Source organism: Podarcis gaigeae (assembly GCF_964106915.1).
Source record: "Podarcis gaigeae genome assembly, chromosome: 10".
NCBI classification, from domain to species: domain Eukaryota; kingdom Metazoa; phylum Chordata; class Lepidosauria; order Squamata; family Lacertidae; genus Podarcis; species Podarcis gaigeae.
This window is the reverse complement of record NC_139686.1, coordinates 62,102,278-62,122,800: the sequence shown is the minus strand read 5'-3', so window position 1 is coordinate 62,122,800 and position 20,523 is coordinate 62,102,278.

The window sequence follows — 20,523 nt, the reverse complement described above, 5'->3', positions numbered from 1 at the left end:
CGACCGCCAAAGCTTTCAGGGGAGCATTTGCAACCGTGTGGCACCATTTTTGAGTGAATTGCCGAAAGTCAGATTTTTGGTGATATTGTGACTCTGGGGCTTAGGGATTTTTTCAAAGAAATCTTTTTCTGCCGGTTAAGTTGTGGAGGGCTGATTTCTTGTTCTGTGATAAAAAGCCTTGTGTTTCGACGGCCAAACCTTTCAGGGGAGCATTTGCAACCGTGTGGCACCATTTTTGAGTGAATTGCCGAAAGTCAGATTTTTGATGAAATTGTGACCCCGGGGCTTTGGGATTTTTTCAAAAAAATCGTTTTCTGCCGGTTAAGTTGTGGAGGGCTGATTCCCTGTCCTGTGACAAAAAGCCTTGTGTTTCGACTGCCAAAACTTTCAGGGGAGCATTTGCAGCCGTGTGGCACCATTTTTGAGTGAATTGCCGAAAGTCAGATATTTGATGAAATTGTGACCCCGGGGCTTAGGGATTTTTTCAAAAAATATTTTTCTGCCGGTTAAGTTGTCGAGGGCTGAATTCTTCTTCTGTGATAAAGAGCCTTCTGTTTTTAGGGCCAAACCTTTCAGGGGAGCATTTGCAACCCTGTGGCACCATTTTTGAGTGAATTGCCAAAAGTCAGATTTTTGATGAAATTGTGACCCCGGGGCTTAGGGATTTTTTCAAAAAATCTTTTTCTGCCGGTTAAGTTGTGGAGGGCTGATTCCCTGTCCTGTGATAAAAAGACTTCTGTTTCGACTGCCAAAGCTTTCAGGGGAGCATTTGCAACCGTGTGGCACCATTTTTGAGTGAATTGCCAAAAGTCAGATTTTTGATGAAATTGTGACCCCGGGGCTTAGGGATTTTTTCAAAGAAATCTTTTTCTGCCGGTTAAGTTGTGGAGAGCTGATTCCCTGTCCTGTGATAAAAAGCTTTGGTGTCGATCGCCAAACCTTTCAGGGGACCATTTGCAACCGTGTGGCACCATTTTTGAATGAATTGCCAAAAGTCAGATTTTTGATGAAATTGTGACCCCGGGGCTTAGGGATTTTTTCAAAAAAATCTTTTTCTGCCGGTTAAGTTTTGGAGTGCTGATACCCTGTCCTGTGATTAAAAGCCTTCTGTTTCGACCGCCAAACCTTTCAGGGGAGCATTTGCAACCGTGTGGCACCATTTTTGAGTGAATTGCCGAAAGTTAGATTTTTGATGAAATTATGACCCCGGGGGTTAGGGATTTTTTCAAAAAATCTTTTTCTGCCAGTTAAGTTGTGGAGAGCTGATTCCCTGTCCTGTGATAAAAAGCTTTGGTGTCAATCGCCAAACCTTTCAGGGGACCATTTGCAACCCTGTGGCACCATTTTTGAGTGAATTGCCAAAAGTCAGATTTTTGATGAGATTGTGACCCCGGGCCTAAGGGATTTTTTTAAAAAAAACTTTTTCTGCCGGTTAACTTGTGGATCACTGCCTTGCCGTGGCGAAGGGGCTTGAAGAAACTCAGAGAAGCTATGAACTAGCCGAGCAGGGCACCCAAGATGAACAGGTCATAGTGGAGAGTTTTGACCAAACGTGATCCACCTGGAGGAGGAACCGGCAAGCCACTCCAGTATCCCTGCCAAGAAAACTCCATGGACAAATACAACAGGCATATAAAAGATATGACGCTGGAAGATGAGCCCCTCAGGTCGGAAGGCGTCCAACATGCTACTGGGGAAGAGCGGAGGGCAAGTACAAGTAGATCCAGAGCTGATGAAGCGGCTGGGCCAAAGCCGAAAGGACGCTCAGTTGCGGATATGCCTGGAAGCGAAAGGAAAGTCCAATGCTGTAAAGAAAAATATTGCATAGGAACCTGGAATGTAAGAACCATGAACCTGGGTAAGTTGGAGGTGGTCAAAAATGAGATGGCAAGAATAAATATTGACATCCTGGGCATCAGTGAACTAAAATGGACGGGAATGGGTGAATTCAGTTCGGATGACCATCATATCTACTACTGTGGGCAAGAAACCCATAAAAGAAATGGAGTGGCCCTCATAGTCAACAAAAGAGTGGTGAAAGCTGTACTGGGATGCAATCTCAAAAATGATAGAATGATCTCGATACGAATCCAAGGCAGACCTTTTAACATCACAGTAATCCAAGTTTATGCACCAACTACTTGTGCTGAAGATACTGAAATTGACCAATTCTATGAAGACTTACAAGACCTTATAGAAGTGACACCAAATAAGGATGTTCTTCTCATTATAGGGGATTGGAATGCTAAAGTAGGGAGTCAAGAGATAAAAGGAACAACTGGCAAGTTTGGCCTTGGAGATCAAAACGAAGCAGGGCAAAGGCTAATAGAGTTCTGTCAAGAGAACAAGCTGGTCATCACAAACACGCTTTTCCAGCAACACAAGAGACGACTCTACACATGGACATCACCAGATGGGCAGCATCGAAATCAGATTGATTATATTCTCTGCAGCCAAAGATGGAGAAGCTCTATACAGTCAGCAAAAACAAGACCTGGAGCTGACTGTGGCTCAGATCATCAGCTTCTTATAGCAAAATTCAAGCTTAAACTGAAGAAAGTAGGAAAAACCACTGGGCCGGTAAGATACAATCTAAGTCAAATCCCTTATGAATACACAGTGGAAGTGAGGAACAGGTTTAAGGATTTAGATTTGGTGGACAGAATGCCTGAAGAACTATGGATGGAGGCTCGTAACATTATACAGGAGGCAGCAACGAAAACCATCCCAATGAAAAGGAAATGCAAGAAAGCAAAGTGGCTGTCCAATGAGGCCTTACAAATAGCGGGGGAGAGAAGGCAAGCAAAATGCGAGGGAGATGGTGAAAGATACAGGAAATTGAATGCAGATTTCCAAAGAATAGCAAGGAGAGACAAGAAGACCTTCTTAAACGAGCAATGCAAAGAAATAGAGGAAAGCAATAGAATGGGAAGAACCAGAGATCTGTTCAAGAAAATTGGAGATATGAAAGGAACATTTCGTACAAAGATTTCCACAATAAAGGACAAAAGTGGAAAGGACCTAACAGAAGCAGAAGACATCAAGAAGAGGTGGCAAGAATACACAGAGGAATTATACCAGAAAGAAATGGATGTCTCGTATACCCCAGGTAGTGTGGTTGCTGACCTTGAGCCAGACATCCTGGAAAGTGAAGTCAAATGGGCCTTAGAAAGCACTGCAAATAACAAGGCCAGTGGAAGTGATGGCATTCCAGCTGAACTATTTAAAATTTTAAAAGATGATGCTGTTAAGGTGCTACACTCAATATGCCAGCAAGTTTGGAAAACTCAGCAGTGGCCAGAGGATTGGAGAAGATCAGTCTACATCCCAATCCCAAAGAAGGGCAGTGCCAAAGAATGCTCCAACTACCGCACAATTGCACTCATTTCACATGCTAGCAAGGTTATGCTTAAAATTCTACAAGGAAGGCTCAAGCAGTATGTGGACCGAGAACTCCCAGAAGTGCAAGCTGGATTTAGAAGAGGCAGAGGAACCAGAGACCAAATTGCAAACATGCGCTGGATTATGGAGAAAGCTAGAGAGTTCCAGAAAGACATCTACTTCTGCTTCATTGACTATGCAAAAGCTTTTGACTGTGTCGACCACGGCAAACTATGGCAAGTTCTTAAAGAAATGGGAGTGCCAGATCACCTCATCTGTCTCCTGAGAAATCTCTATGTGGGACAAGAAGCTACAGTTAGAACTGGATATGGAACAACTGATTGGTTCAAAATTGGGAAAGGAGTACGACAAGGCTGTATTTTGTCTCCCTGCTTATTTAACTTATATGCAGAATTCATCATGCGAAAGGCTGGGCTGGATGAATCCCTAGCCGGAATCAAGATTGCCGGAAGAAATATCAACAACCTCAGATATGCAGATGACACAACCTTGATGGCAGAAAGTGAGGAGGAATTAAAGAACCTTTTAATGAGGGTGAAAGAGGAGAGCGCAAAATATGGCCTGAAGCTCAACATCAAAAAAACGAAGATCATGGCCACTGGTCCCATCACCTCCTGGCAAATAGAAGGGGAAGAAATGGAGGTAGTGAGAGATTTTACTTTCTTGGGCTCAATGATCACTGCAGATGGTGACAGCAGCCACGAAATTAAAAGACGCCTGCTTCTTGGGAGAAGGGCAATGACAGGCCTAGACAGCATCTTGAGAAGTAGAGACATCACCTTGCCAACAAAGGTTCGTATAGTTAAAGCTATGGTTTTCCCAGTAGTGATGTATGGAAGTGAGAGCTGGACCATAAAGAAGGCTGATCGCCGAAGAATTGATGCTTTTGAATTATGGTGCTGGAGGAGACTCTTGAGAGTCCCATGGACTGCAAGAAGATCAAACCTCTCCATACTGAAGGAAATCAACCCTGAGTGCTCACTGGAAGGACAGATTGTGAAGCTGAGGCTCCAGTACTTTGGCCACCTCATGAGAAGAGAAGACTCCCTGGAGAAGACCCTGATGTTGGGAAAGATGGAGGGCACAAGGAGAAGGGGACGGCAGAGGACGAGATGGTTGGATAGTGTTTTCGAGGTTACCAGCATGAGTTTGAGCAAACTGCGGGAGGCAGTGGAGGACAGAGGTGCCTGGCGTTCTCTGGTCCATGGGGTCACGAAGAGTCGGACACGACTAAACGACTAAACAACAACAACAACTTGTGGAGGGCTGATTCCCTGTCCTGTGATAAAAAGCCTTCTGTTTTGACGGTCAAACCTTTCAGGGGAGCAATTGCAACCCTGTGACACCATTTTTGAGTGAATTGCCGAAAGTCAGATTTTTGATGAAATTGTGACCCCGGGGCTTAGGTATTTTTTCAAAAAAAACTTTTTCTGCCGGTTAAGTTATGGAGGGCTGATTCCCTGTCCTGTGATTAAAAGCCTTCTGTTTCGACCGCCAAAGCTTTCAGGGGAGCATTTGCAAACGTGTGGCACCATTATTGAGTGAATTGCCAAAAGTCAGATTTTTGATGAAATTGTGACCCCGGGGCTTAGGGATTTTTTCAAAAAAATCTTTTTCTGCCGGTTAAGTTTTGGAGTGCTGATACCCTGTCTTGTGATAAAAATCCTTCTGTTTTTACGGCCAAACCTTTCAGGGGAGCACTTGCAACCGTGTGGCACCATTTTTGAGTGAATTGCCGAAAGTCAGATTTTTGATGAAATTGTGACCCCGGGTCTTAGGGATTTTTTCAAAAAAATCTTTTTCTGCCGGTTAAGTTGTGGAGGGCTTATTCCCTGTCCTGTGATTAAAAGACTTCTGTTTCGACCGCCAAACCTTTCAGGTGAGCATTTGCAACCGTGTGGCTCCATTTTTGAGTGAATTTCCGAAAGTCAGATTTTTGGTGAAATTGTGACCCCGGGGATTAGGGATTTTTTCAAAAAATATTTTTCTGCCAGTTAAGTTTTCGAGGGCTGATTTCTTCTTCTGTGACATAAAGCCTTCTGTTTTTACGGCTAAACCTTTCAGGGGAGCATTTTCAACCGTGTGGCACCATTTTTGAATGAATTGCCAAAAGTCAGATTTTTGATGAAATTGTGACCCCGGGGCTTAGGGATTTTTTCAAAAAATCTTTTTCTGCCGGTTAAGTTGTGGAGGGCTGATTCCCTGTCCTGTGATAAAAAGACTTCTGTTTCGACTGCCAAACCTTTCAGGGGAGCATTTGCAACCGTGTGGCACCATTTTTGAGTGAATTGCCGAAAGTCAGATTTTTGATGAAATTGTGACCCCGGGGCTTAGGGATTTTTTCAAAAAAATCTTTTTCTGCCGGTTAAGTTGTGGAGGGCTGATTCCCTGTCCTGTGATTAAAGGCCTTCTATTTTGACCGCCAAAGCTTTCAGGGGAGCATTTGCAACCGTGTGGCACCATTTTTGAGTGAATTGCCAAAAGTCAGATATTTGATGAAATTGTGACCCCGGGGCTTAGGGATTTTTTCAAAAAATCTTTTTCTGCCGGTTAAGTTGTGGAGGGCTGATTCCCTGTCCTGTGATAAAAAGACTTCTGTTTCGACTGCCAAAGCTTTCAGGGGAGCATTTGCAACCGTGTGGCACCATTTTTGAATGAATTGCCAAAAGTCAGATTTTTGATGAAATTGTGACCCCGGGGCTTAGGGATTTTTTCAAAGAAATCTTTTTCTGCCGGTTAAGTTGTGGAGGGCTGATTTCTTGTTCTGTGATAAAAAGACTTCTGTTTCGACTGCCAAACCTTTCAGGGGAGCATTTGCAACCGTGTGGCACCATTTTTGAGTGAATTGCCGAAAGTCAGATTTTTGATGAAATTGTGACCCCGGGGCTTAGGGATTTTTTCAAAAAAATCTTTTTCTGCCGGTTAAGTTGTGGAGGGCTGATTCCCTGTCCTGTGATTAAAGGCCTTCTATTTTGACCGCCAAAGCTTTCAGGGGAGCATTTGCAACCGTGTGGCACCATTTTTGAGTGAATTGCCAAAAGTCAGATATTTGATGAAATTGTGACCCCGGGGCTTAGGGATTTTTTCAAAAAATCTTTTTCTGCCGGTTAAGTTGTGGAGGGCTGATTCCCTGTCCTGTGATAAAAAGACTTCTGTTTCGACTGCCAAAGCTTTCAGGGGAGCATTTGCAACCGTGTGGCACCATTTTTGAATGAATTGCCAAAAGTCAGATTTTTGATGAAATTGTGACCCCGGGGCTTAGGGATTTTTTCAAAAAATCTTTTTCTGCCGGTTAAGGTGTGGAGGGCTGATTCCCTGTCCTGTGATAAAAAGCCTTCGGTTTCGAGCGCCAAACCTTTCAGGGGAGCATTTGCAACCCTGTGGCACCATTTTTGAGTGAATTGCCAAAAGTCAGATTTTTGATGAAATTGTGACCCTGGGGCTTAGGGATTTTTTCAAAGAAATCTTTTTCTGCCGGTTAAGTTGTGGAGGGCTGATTTCTTGTTCTGTGATAAAAAGCCTTGTGTTTCGACGGCCAAACCTTTCAGGGGAGCATTTGCAACCGTTTGGCACCATTTTTGAGTGAATTGCCGAAAGTCAGATTTTTGATGAAATTGTGACCCCGGGGCTTAGGGATTTTTTCAAAGAAATCTTTTTCTGCCGGTTAAGTTGTCGAGGGTTGATTTCTTGCCCTGTGATGAAAAGCCTTGTGTTTCGACTGCCAAAACTTTCAGGGGAGCATTTGCAGCCGTATGGCACCATTTTTGAGTAAATTGCCAAAACTCAGATTTTTGATGAAATTGTGACCCCGGGGGTTAGGGATTTTTTCAAAGAAATCTTTTTCTGCCGGTTAAGTTGTGGAGGGCTGATTTCTTGTTCTGTGATAAAAAGCCTTCGGTTTCGACGGCCAAACCTTTCAGGGGAGCATTTTCAACCGTGTGGCACCATTTTTGAGTGAATTGCCGAAAGTCAGATTTTTGGTGAAATTGTGACCCCGGGGCTTAGGGATTTTTTCAAAAAAATATTTTTCTGCCGGTTAGTTGTCAAGGGTTGATTTCTTGCCCTGTGATGAAAAGCCTTGTGTTTCGACTGCCAAAACTTTCAGGGGAGCATTTGCAACCGTGTGGCACCATTTTTGAGTGAATTGCCGAAAGTCAGATTTTTGGTGAAATTGTGACCCCGGGGGTTAGGGATTTTTTCAAAAAATATTTTTCTGCCGGTTAAGTTTTCGAGGGCTGATTCCCTGTCCTGTGATAAAAAGCCTTCGGTTTCGACCGCCAAAGCTTTCAGGGGAGCATTTGCAACCGTGTGGCACCATTTTTGAGTGAATTGCCGAAAGTCAGATTTTTGGTGAAATTGTGACCCCGGGGCTTAGGGATTTTTTCAAAAAAATATTTTTCTGCCGGTTAGTTGTCAAGGGTTGATTTCTTGCCCTGTGATGAAAAGCCTTGTGTTTCGACTGCCAAAACTTTCAGGGGAGCATTTGCATCCGTTTGGCACCATTTTTGAGTGAATTGCCAAAAGTCAGATTTTTGATGAAATTGTGACCCCGGGGCTTTGGGATTTTTTCAAAAAAATATTTTTCTGCCGGTTAAGGTGTGGAGGGATGATTCCCTGTCCTGTGATAAAAAGCCTTCGGTTTCGACCGCCAAAGCTTTCAGGGGAGCATTTGCAACCGTGTGGCACCATTTTTGAGTGAATTGCCGAAAGTCAGATTTTTGGTGATATTGTGACTCTGGGGCTTAGGGATTTTTTCAAAGAAATCTTTTTCTGCCGGTTAAGTTGTGGAGGGCTGATTTCTTGTTCTGTGATAAAAAGCCTTGTGTTTCGACGGCCAAACCTTTCAGGGGAGCATTTGCAACCGTGTGGCACCATTTTTGAGTGAATTGCCGAAAGTCAGATTTTTGATGAAATTGTGACCCCGGGGCTTAGGGATTTTTTCAAAAAAATCTTTTTCTGCCGGTTAAGTTTTGGAGTGCTGATACCCTGTCTTGTGATAAAAATCCTTCTGTTTTTACGGCCAAACCTTTCAGGGGAGCACTTGCAACCGTGTGGCACCATTTTTGAGTGAATTGCCGAAAGTCAGATTTTTGATGAAATTGTGACCCCGGGTCTTAGGGATTTTTTCAAAAAAATCTTTTTCTGCCGGTTAAGTTGTGGAGGGCTTATTCCCTGTCCTGTGATTAAAAGACTTCTGTTTCGACCGCCAAACCTTTCAGGTGAGCATTTGCAACCGTGTGGCTCCATTTTTGAGTGAATTTCCGAAAGTAAGATTTTTGGTGAAATTGTGACCCCGGGGATTAGGGATTTTTTCAAAAAATATTTTTCTGCCAGTTAAGTTTTCGAGGGCTGATTTCTTCTTCTGTGACATAAAGCCTTCTGTTTTTACGGCTAAACCTTTCAGGGGAGCATTTTCAACCGTGTGGCACCATTTTTGAATGAATTGCCAAAAGTCAGATTTTTGATGAAATTGTGACCCCGGGGCTTAGGGATTTTTTCAAAAAATCTTTTTCTGCCGGTTAAGTTGTGGAGGGCTGATTCCCTGTCCTGTGATAAAAAGACTTCTGTTTCGACTGCCAAACCTTTCAGGGGAGCATTTGCAACCGTGTGGCACCATTTTTGAGTGAATTGCCGAAAGTCAGATTTTTGATGAAATTGTGACCCCGGGGCTTAGGGATTTTTTCAAAAAAATCTTTTTCTGCCGGTTAAGTTGTGGAGGGCTGATTCCCTGTCCTGTGATTAAAGGCCTTCTATTTTGACCGCCAAAGCTTTCAGGGGAGCATTTGCAACCGTGTGGCACCATTTTTGAGTGAATTGCCAAAAGTCAGATATTTGATGAAATTGTGACCCCGGGGCTTAGGGATTTTTTCAAAAAATCTTTTTCTGCCGGTTAAGTTGTGGAGGGCTGATTCCCTGTCCTGTGATAAAAAGACTTCTGTTTCGACTGCCAAAGCTTTCAGGGGAGCATTTGCAACCGTGTGGCACCATTTTTGAATGAATTGCCAAAAGTCAGATTTTTGATGAAATTGTGACCCCGGGGCTTAGGGATTTTTTCAAAAAATCTTTTTCTGCCGGTTAAGGTGTGGAGGGCTGATTCCCTGTCCTGTGATAAAAAGCCTTCGGTTTCGAGCGCCAAACCTTTCAGGGGAGCATTTGCAACCCTGTGGCACCATTTTTGAGTGAATTGCCAAAAGTCAGATTTTTGATGAAATTGTGACCCTGGGGCTTAGGGATTTTTTCAAAGAAATCTTTTTCTGCCGGTTAAGTTGTGGAGGGCTGATTTCTTGTTCTGTGATAAAAAGCCTTGTGTTTCGACGGCCAAACCTTTCAGGGGAGCATTTGCAACCGTTTGGCACCATTTTTGAGTGAATTGCCGAAAGTCAGATTTTTGATGAAATTGTGACCCCGGGGCTTAGGGATTTTTTCAAAGAAATCTTTTTCTGCCGGTTAAGTTGTCGAGGGTTGATTTCTTGCCCTGTGATGAAAAGCCTTGTGTTTCGACTGCCAAAACTTTCAGGGGAGCATTTGCAGCCGTGTGGCACCATTTTTGAGTAAATTGCCAAAACTCAGATTTTTGATGAAATTGTGACCCCGGGGGTTAGGGATTTTTTCAAAGAAATCTTTTTCTGCCGGTTAAGTTGTGGAGGGCTGATTTCTTGTTCTGTGATAAAAAGCCTTCGGTTTCGACGGCCAAACCTTTCAGGGGAGCATTTTCAACCGTGTGGCACCATTTTTGAGTGAATTGCCGAAAGTCAGATTTTTGGTGAAATTGTGACCCCGGGGCTTAGGGATTTTTTCAAAAAAATATTTTTCTGCCGGTTAGTTGTCAAGGGTTGATTTCTTGCCCTGTGATGAAAAGCCTTGTGTTTCGACTGCCAAAACTTTCAGGGGAGCATTTGCAACCGCGTGGCACCATTTTTGAGTGAATTGCCGAAAGTCAGATTTTTGGTGAAATTGTGACCCCGGGGGTTAGGGATTTTTTCAAAAAATATTTTTCTGCCGGTTAAGTTTTCGAGGGCTGATTCCCTGTCCTGTGATAAAAAGCCTTCGGTTTCGACCGCCAAAGCTTTCAGGGGAGCATTTGCAACCGTGTGGCACCATTTTTGAGTGAATTGCCGAAAGTCAGATTTTTGGTGAAATTGTGACCCCGGGGCTTAGGGATTTTTTCAAAAAAATATTTTTCTGCCGGTTAGTTGTCAAGGGTTGATTTCTTGCCCTGTGATGAAAAGCCTTGTGTTTCGACTGCCAAAACTTTCAGGGGAGCATTTGCATCCGTTTGGCACCATTTTTGAGTGAATTGCCAAAAGTCAGATTTTTGATGAAATTGTGACCCCGGGGCTTTGGGATTTTTTCAAAAAAATATTTTTCTGCCGGTTAAGGTGTGGAGGGCTGATTCCCTGTCCTGTGATAAAAAGCCTTCGGTTTCGACCGCCAAAGCTTTCAGGGGAGCATTTGCAACCGTGTGGCACCATTTTTGAGTGAATTGCCGAAAGTCAGATTTTTGGTGATATTGTGACTCTGGGGCTTAGGGATTTTTTCAAAGAAATCTTTTTCTGCCGGTTAAGTTGTGGAGGGCTGATTTCTTGTTCTGTGATAAAAAGCCTTGTGTTTCGACGGCCAAACCTTTCAGGGGAGCATTTGCAACCGTGTGGCACCATTTTTGAGTGAATTGCCGAAAGTCAGATTTTTGATGAAATTGTGACCCCGGGGCTTTGGGATTTTTTCAAAAAAATCGTTTTCTGCCGGTTAAGTTGTGGAGGGCTGATTCCCTGTCCTGTGACAAAAAGCCTTGTGTTTCGACTGCCAAAACTTTCAGGGGAGCATTTGCAGCCGTGTGGCACCATTTTTGAGTGAATTGCCGAAAGTCAGATATTTGATGAAATTGTGACCCCGGGGCTTAGGGATTTTTTCAAAAAATATTTTTCTGCCGGTTAAGTTGTCGAGGGCTGAATTCTTCTTCTGTGATAAAGAGCCTTCTGTTTTTAGGGCCAAACCTTTCAGGGGAGCATTTGCAACCCTGTGGCACCATTTTTGAGTGAATTGCCAAAAGTCAGATTTTTGATGAAATTGTGACCCCGGGGCTTAGGGATTTTTTCAAAAAATCTTTTTCTGCCGGTTAAGTTGTGGAGGGCTGATTCCCTGTCCTGTGATAAAAAGACTTCTGTTTCGACTGCCAAAGCTTTCAGGGGAGCATTTGCAACCGTGTGGCACCATTTTTGAGTGAATTGCCAAAAGTCAGATTTTTGATGAAATTGTGACCCCGGGGCTTAGGGATTTTTTCAAAGAAATCTTTTTCTGCCGGTTAAGTTGTGGAGAGCTGATTCCCTGTCCTGTGATAAAAAGCTTTGGTGTCGATCGCCAAACCTTTCAGGGGACCATTTGCAACCGTGTGGCACCATTTTTGAATGAATTGCCAAAAGTCAGATTTTTGATGAAATTGTGACCCCGGGGCTTAGGGATTTTTTCAAAAAAATCTTTTTCTGCCGGTTAAGTTTTGGAGTGCTGATACCCTGTCCTGTGATTAAAAGCCTTCTGTTTCGACCGCCAAACCTTTCAGGGGAGCATTTGCAACCGTGTGGCACCATTTTTGAGTGAATTGCCGAAAGTTAGATTTTTGATGAAATTATGACCCCGGGGGTTAGGGATTTTTTCAAAGAAATCTTTTTCTGCCGGTTAAGTTGTGGAGGGCTGATTTCTTGTTCTGTGATAAAAAGCCTTGTGTTTCGACGGCCAAACCTTTCAGGGGAGCATTTGCAACCGTTTGGCACCATTTTTGAGTGAATTGCCGAAAGTCAGATTTTTGATGAAATTGTGACCCCGGGGCTTAGGGATTTTTTCAAAGAAATCTTTTTCTGCCGGTTAAGTTGTCGAGGGTTGATTTCTTGCCCTGTGATGAAAAGCCTTGTGTTTCGACTGCCAAAACTTTCAGGGGAGCATTTGCAGCCGTGTGGCACCATTTTTGAGTAAATTGCCAAAACTCAGATTTTTGATGAAATTGTGACCCCGGGGGTTAGGGATTTTTTCAAAGAAATCTTTTTCTGCCGGTTAAGTTGTGGAGGGCTGATTTCTTGTTCTGTGATAAAAAGCCTTCGGTTTCGACGGCCAAACCTTTCAGGGGAGCATTTTCAACCGTGTGGCACCATTTTTGAGTGAATTGCCGAAAGTCAGATTTTTGGTGAAATTGTGACCCCGGGGCTTAGGGATTTTTTCAAAAAAATATTTTTCTGCCGGTTAGTTGTCAAGGGTTGATTTCTTGCCCTGTGATGAAAAGCCTTGTGTTTCGACTGCCAAAACTTTCAGGGGAGCATTTGCAACCGCGTGGCACCATTTTTGAGTGAATTGCCGAAAGTCAGATTTTTGGTGAAATTGTGACCCCGGGGGTTAGGGATTTTTTCAAAAAATATTTTTCTGCCGGTTAAGTTTTCGAGGGCTGATTCCCTGTCCTGTGATAAAAAGCCTTCGGTTTCGACCGCCAAAGCTTTCAGGGGAGCATTTGCAACCGTGTGGCACCATTTTTGAGTGAATTGCCGAAAGTCAGATTTTTGGTGAAATTGTGACCCCGGGGCTTAGGGATTTTTTCAAAAAAATATTTTTCTGCCGGTTAGTTGTCAAGGGTTGATTTCTTGCCCTGTGATGAAAAGCCTTGTGTTTCGACTGCCAAAACTTTCAGGGGAGCATTTGCATCCGTTTGGCACCATTTTTGAGTGAATTGCCAAAAGTCAGATTTTTGATGAAATTGTGACCCCGGGGCTTTGGGATTTTTTCAAAAAAATATTTTTCTGCCGGTTAAGGTGTGGAGGGCTGATTCCCTGTCCTGTGATAAAAAGCCTTCGGTTTCGACCGCCAAAGCTTTCAGGGGAGCATTTGCAACCGTGTGGCACCATTTTTGAGTGAATTGCCGAAAGTCAGATTTTTGGTGATATTGTGACTCTGGGGCTTAGGGATTTTTTCAAAGAAATCTTTTTCTGCCGGTTAAGTTGTGGAGGGCTGATTTCTTGTTCTGTGATAAAAAGCCTTGTGTTTCGACGGCCAAACCTTTCAGGGGAGCATTTGCAACCGTGTGGCACCATTTTTGAGTGAATTGCCGAAAGTCAGATTTTTGATGAAATTGTGACCCCGGGGCTTTGGGATTTTTTCAAAAAAATCGTTTTCTGCCGGTTAAGTTGTGGAGGGCTGATTCCCTGTCCTGTGACAAAAAGCCTTGTGTTTCGACTGCCAAAACTTTCAGGGGAGCATTTGCAGCCGTGTGGCACCATTTTTGAGTGAATTGCCGAAAGTCAGATATTTGATGAAATTGTGACCCCGGGGCTTAGGGATTTTTTCAAAAAATATTTTTCTGCCGGTTAAGTTGTCGAGGGCTGAATTCTTCTTCTGTGATAAAGAGCCTTCTGTTTTTAGGGCCAAACCTTTCAGGGGAGCATTTGCAACCCTGTGGCACCATTTTTGAGTGAATTGCCAAAAGTCAGATTTTTGATGAAATTGTGACCCCGGGGCTTAGGGATTTTTTCAAAAAATCTTTTTCTGCCGGTTAAGTTGTGGAGGGCTGATTCCCTGTCCTGTGATAAAAAGACTTCTGTTTCGACTGCCAAAGCTTTCAGGGGAGCATTTGCAACCGTGTGGCACCATTTTTGAGTGAATTGCCAAAAGTCAGATTTTTGATGAAATTGTGACCCCGGGGCTTAGGGATTTTTTCAAAGAAATCTTTTTCTGCCGGTTAAGTTGTGGAGAGCTGATTCCCTGTCCTGTGATAAAAAGCTTTGGTGTCGATCGCCAAACCTTTCAGGGGACCATTTGCAACCGTGTGGCACCATTTTTGAATGAATTGCCAAAAGTCAGATTTTTGATGAAATTGTGACCCCGGGGCTTAGGGATTTTTTCAAAAAAATCTTTTTCTGCCGGTTAAGTTTTGGAGTGCTGATACCCTGTCCTGTGATTAAAAGCCTTCTGTTTCGACCGCCAAACCTTTCAGGGGAGCATTTGCAACCGTGTGGCACCATTTTTGAGTGAATTGCCGAAAGTTAGATTTTTGATGAAATTATGACCCCGGGGGTTAGGGATTTTTTCAAAAAATCTTTTTCTGCCAGTTAAGTTGTGGAGAGCTGATTCCCTGTCCTGTGATAAAAAGCTTTGGTGTCAATCGCCAAACCTTTCAGGGGACCATTTGCAACCCTGTGGCACCATTTTTGAGTGAATTGCCAAAAGTCAGATTTTTGATGAGATTGTGACCCCGGGCCTAAGGGATTTTTTTAAAAAAAACTTTTTCTGCCGGTTAACTTGTGGAGGGCTGATTCCCTGTCCTGTGATAAAAAGCCTTCTGTTTTGACGGTCAAACCTTTCAGGGGAGCAATTGCAACCCTGTGACACCATTTTTGAGTGAATTGCCGAAAGTCAGATTTTTGATGAAATTGTGACCCCGGGGCTTAGGTATTTTTTCAAAAAAAACTTTTTCTGCCGGTTAAGTTATGGAGGGCTGATTCCCTGTCCTGTGATTAAAAGCCTTCTGTTTCGACCGCCAAAGCTTTCAGGGGAGCATTTGCAAACGTGTGGCACCATTATTGAGTGAATTGCCAAAAGTCAGATTTTTGATGAAATTGTGACCCCGGGGCTTAGGGATTTTTTCAAAAAAATCTTTTTCTGCCGGTTAAGTTTTGGAGTGCTGATACCCTGTCTTGTGATAAAAATCCTTCTGTTTTTACGGCCAAACCTTTCAGGGGAGCACTTGCAACCGTGTGGCACCATTTTTGAGTGAATTGCCGAAAGTCAGATTTTTGATGAAATTGTGACCCCGGGTCTTAGGGATTTTTTCAAAAAAATCTTTTTCTGCCGGTTAAGTTGTGGAGGGCTTATTCCCTGTCCTGTGATTAAAAGACTTCTGTTTCGACCGCCAAACCTTTCAGGTGAGCATTTGCAACCGTGTGGCTCCATTTTTGAGTGAATTTCCGAAAGTCAGATTTTTGGTGAAATTGTGACCCCGGGGATTAGGGATTTTTTCAAAAAATATTTTTCTGCCAGTTAAGTTTTCGAGGGCTGATTTCTTCTTCTGTGACATAAAGCCTTCTGTTTTTACGGCTAAACCTTTCAGGGGAGCATTTTCAACCGTGTGGCACCATTTTTGAATGAATTGCCAAAAGTCAGATTTTTGATGAAATTGTGACCCCGGGGCTTAGGGATTTTTTCAAAAAATCTTTTTCTGCCGGTTAAGTTGTGGAGGGCTGATTCCCTGTCCTGTGATAAAAAGACTTCTGTTTCGACTGCCAAACCTTTCAGGGGAGCATTTGCAACCGTGTGGCACCATTTTTGAGTGAATTGCCGAAAGTCAGATTTTTGATGAAATTGTGACCCCGGGGCTTAGGGATTTTTTCAAAAAAATCTTTTTCTGCCGGTTAAGTTGTGGAGGGCTGATTCCCTGTCCTGTGATTAAAGGCCTTCTATTTTGACCGCCAAAGCTTTCAGGGGAGCATTTGCAACCGTGTGGCACCATTTTTGAGTGAATTGCCAAAAGTCAGATATTTGATGAAATTGTGACCCCGGGGCTTAGGGATTTTTTCAAAAAATCTTTTTCTGCCGGTTAAGTTGTGGAGGGCTGATTCCCTGTCCTGTGATAAAAAGACTTCTGTTTCGACTGCCAAACCTTTCAGGGGAGCATTTGCAACCGTGTGGCACCATTTTTGAATGAATTGCCAAAAGTCAGATTTTTGATGAAATTGTGACCCCGGGGCTTAGGGATTTTTTCAAAAAATCTTTTTCTGCCGGTTAAGGTGTGGAGGGCTGATTCCCTGTCCTGTGATAAAAAGCCTTCGGTTTCGAGCGCCAAACCTTTCAGGGGAGCATTTGCAACCCTGTGGCACCATTTTTGAGTGAATTGCCAAAAGTCAGATTTTTGATGAAATTGTGACCCTGGGGCTTAGTGATTTTTTCAAAGAAATCTTTTTCTGCCGGTTAAGTTGTGGAGGGCTGATTTCTTGTTCTGTGATAAAAAGCCTTGTGTTTCGACGGCCAAACCTTTCAGGGGAGCATTTGCAACCGTTTGGCACCATTTTTGAGTGAATTGCCGAAAGTCAGATTTTTGATGAAATTGTGACCCCGGGGCTTAGGGATTTTTTCAAAGAAATCTTTTTCTGCCGGTTAAGTTGTCGAGGGTTGATTTCTTGCCCTGTGATGAAAAGCCTTGTGTTTCGACTGCCAAAACTTTCAGGGGAGCATTTGCAGCCGTGTGGCACCATTTTTGAGTAAATTGCCAAAACTCAGATTTTTGATGAAATTGTGACCCCGGGGGTTAGGGATTTTTTCAAAGAAATCTTTTTCTGCCGGTTAAGTTGTGGAGGGCTGATTTCTTGTTCTGTGATAAAAAGCCTTCGGTTTCGACGGCCAAACCTTTCAGGGGAGCATTTTCAACCGTGTGGCACCATTTTTGAGTGAATTGCCGAAAGTCAGATTTTTGGTGAAATTGTGACCCCTGGGCTTAGGGATTTTTTCAAAAAAATATTTTTCTGCCGGTTAGTTGTCAAGGGTTGATTTCTTGCCCTGTGATGAAAAGCCTTGTGTTTCGACTGCCAAAACTTTCAGGGGAGCATTTGCAACCGCGTGGCACCATTTTTGAGTGAATTGCCGAAAGTCAGATTTTTGGTGAAATTGTGACCCCGGGGGTTAGGGATTTTTTCAAAAAATATTTTTCTGCCGGTTAAGTTTTCGAGGGCTGATTCCCTGTCCTGTGATAAAAAGCCTTCGGTTTCGACTGCCAAAGCTTTCAGGGGAGCATTTGCAACCGTGTGGCACCATTTTTGAGTGAATTGCCGAAAGTCAGATTTTTGGTGAAATTGTGACCCCGGGGCTTAGGGATTTTTTCAAAAAAATATTTTTCTGCCGGTTAGTTGTCAAGGGTTGATTTCTTGCCCTGTGATGAAAAGCCTTGTGTTTCGACTGCCAAAACTTTCAGGGGAGCATTTGCATCCGTTTGGCACCATTTTTGAGTGAATTGCCAAAAGTCAGATTTTTGATGAAATTGTGACCCCGGGGCTTTGGGATTTTTTTCAAAAAAATATTTTTCTGCCGGTTAGTTGTCAAGGGTTGATTTCTTGCCCTGTGATGAAAAGCCTTGTGTTTCGACTGCCAAAACTTTCAGGGGAGCATTTGCATCCGTTTGGCACCATTTTTGAGTGAATTGCCAAAAGTCAGATTTTTGATGAAATTGTGACCCCGGGGCTTTGGGATTTTTTCAAAAAAATATTTTTCTGCCGGTTAAGGTGTGGAGGGCTGATTCCCTGTCCTGTGATAAAAAGCCTTCGGTTTCGACCGCCAAAGCTTTCAGGGGAGCATTTGCAACCGTGTGGCACCATTTTTGAGTGAATTGCCGAAAGTCAGATTTTTGATGAAATTGTGACCCCGGGGCTTTGGGATTTTTTCAAAAAAATCGTTTTCTGCCGGTTAAGTTGTGGAGGGCTGATTCCCTGTCCTGTGACAAAAAGCCTTGTGTTTCGACTGCCAAAACTTTCAGGGGAGCATTTGCAGCCGTGTGGCACCATTTTTGAGTGAATTGCCGAAAGTCAGATATTTGATGAAATTGTGACCCCGGGGCTTAGGGATTTTTTCAAAAAATATTTTTCTGCCGGTTAAGTTGTCGAGGGCTGAATTCTTCTTCTGTGATAAAGAGCCTTCTGTTTTTAGGGCCAAACCTTTCAGGGGAGCATTTGCAACCCTGTGGCACCATTTTTGAGTGAATTGCCAAAAGTCAGATTTTTGATGAAATTGTGACCCCGGGGCTTAGGGATTTTTTCAAAAAATCTTTTTCTGCCGGTTAAGTTGTGGAGGGCTGATTCCCTGTCCTGTGATAAAAAGACTTCTGTTTCGACTGCCAAAGCTTTCAGGGGAGCATTTGCAACCGTGTGGCACCATTTTTGAGTGAATTGCCAAAAGTCAGATTTTTGATGAAATTGTGACCCCGGGGCTTAGGGATTTTTTCAAAGAAATCTTTTTCTGCCGGTTAAGTTGTGGAGAGCTGATTCCCTGTCCTGTGATAAAAAGCTTTGGTGTCGATCGCCAAACCTTTCAGGGGACCATTTGCAACCGTGTGGCACCATTTTTGAATGAATTGCCAAAAGTCAGATTTTTGATGAAATTGTGACCCCGGGGCTTAGGGATTTTTTCAAAAAAATCTTTTTCTGCCGGTTAAGTTTTGGAGTGCTGATACCCTGTCCTGTGATTAAAAGCCTTCTGTTTCGACCGCCAAAGCTTTCAGGGGAGCATTTGCAACCGTGTGGCACCATTTTTGAGTGAATTGCCGAAAGTTAGATTTTTGATGAAATTATGACCCCGGGGGTTAGGGATTTTTTCAAAAAATCTTTTTCTGCCAGTTAAGTTGTGGAGAGCTGATTCCCTGTCCTGTGATAAAAAGCTTTGGTGTCGATCGCCAAACCTTTCAGGGGACCATTTGCAACCCTGTGGCACCATTTTTGAGTGAATTGCCAAAAGTCAGATTTTTGATGAGATTGTGACCCCGGGCCTAAGGGATTTTTTTAAAAAAACCTTTTTCTGCCGGTTAAGTTATGGAGGGCTGATTCCCTGTCCTGTGATTAAAAGCCTTCTGTTTCGACCGCCAAAGCTTTCAGGGGAGCATTTGCAAACGTGTGGCACCATTATTGAGTGAATTGCCAAAAGTCAGATTTTTGATGAAATTGTGACCCCGGGGCTTAGGGATTTTTTCAAAAAAATCTTTTTCTGCCGGTTAAGTTTTGGAGTGCTGATACCCTGTCTTGTGATAAAAATCCTTCTGTTTTTACGGCCAAACCTTTCAGGGGAGCACTTGCAACCGTGTGGCACCATTTTTGAGTGAATTGCCGAAAGTCAGATTTTTGATGAAATTGTGACCCCGGGTCTTAGGGATTTTTTCAAAAAAATCTTTTTCTGCCGGTTAAGTTGTGGAGGGCTTATTCCCTGTCCTGTGATTAAAAGACTTCTGTTTCGACCGCCAAACCTTTCAGGTGAGCATTTGCAACCGTGTGGCTCCATTTTTGAGTGAATTTCCGAAAGTCAGATTTTTGGTGAAATTGTGACCCCCGGGATTAGTGATTTTTTCAAAAAAAATTTTTTCCTCCAGTTAAGTTTTCGAGGGCTGATTTCTTCTTCTGTGACATAAAGCCTTCTGTTTTTACGGCTAAACCTTTCAGGGGAGCATTTTCAACCGTGTGGCACCATTTTTGAATGAATTGCCAAAAGTCAGATTTTTGATGAAATTGTGACCCCGGGGCTTAGGGATTTTTTCAAAAAATCTTTTTCTGCCGGTTAAGTTGTGGAGGGCTGATTCCCTGTCCTGTGATAAAAAGACTTCTGTTTCGACTGCCAAACCTTTCAGGGGAGCATTTGCAACCGTGTGGCACCATTTTTGAGTGAATTGCCGAAAGTCAGATTTTTGATGAAATTGTGACCCCGGGGCTTAGGGATTTTTTCAAAGAAATCTTTTTCTGCCGGTTAAGTTGTCGAGGGTTGATTTCTTGCCCTGTGATGAAAAGCCTTGTGTTTCGACTGCCAAAACTTTCAGGGGAGCATTTGCAGCCGTGTGGCACCATTTTTGAGTAAATTGCCAAAAGTCAGATTTTTGATGAAATTGTGACCCCGGGGCTTAGGGATTTTTTCAAAGAAATCTTTTTCTGCCGGTTAAGTTGTGGAGGGCTGATTTCTTGTTCTGTGATAAAAAGCCTTCGGTTTCGACGGCCAAACCTTTCAGGGGAGCATTTGCAACCGTGTGGCACCATTTTTGAGTGAATTGCCGAAAGTCAGATTTTTGATGAAATTGTGACCCCGGGGCTTAGGGATTTTTTCAAAGAAATCTTTTTCTGCCGGTTAAGTTGTCGAGGGTTGATTTCTTGCCCTGTGATGAAAAGCCTTGTGTTTCGACTGCCAAAACTTTCAGGGGAGCATTTGCAGCCGTGTGGCACCATTTTTGAGTAAATTGCCAAAAGTCAGATTTTTGATGAAATTGTGACCCCGGGGCTTAGGGATTTTTTCAAAGAAATCTTTTTCTGCCGGTTAAGTTGTGGAGGGCTGATTTCTTGTTCTGTGATAAAAAGCCTTCGGTTTCGACGGCCAAACCTTTCAGGGGAGCATTTTCAACCGTGTGGCACCATT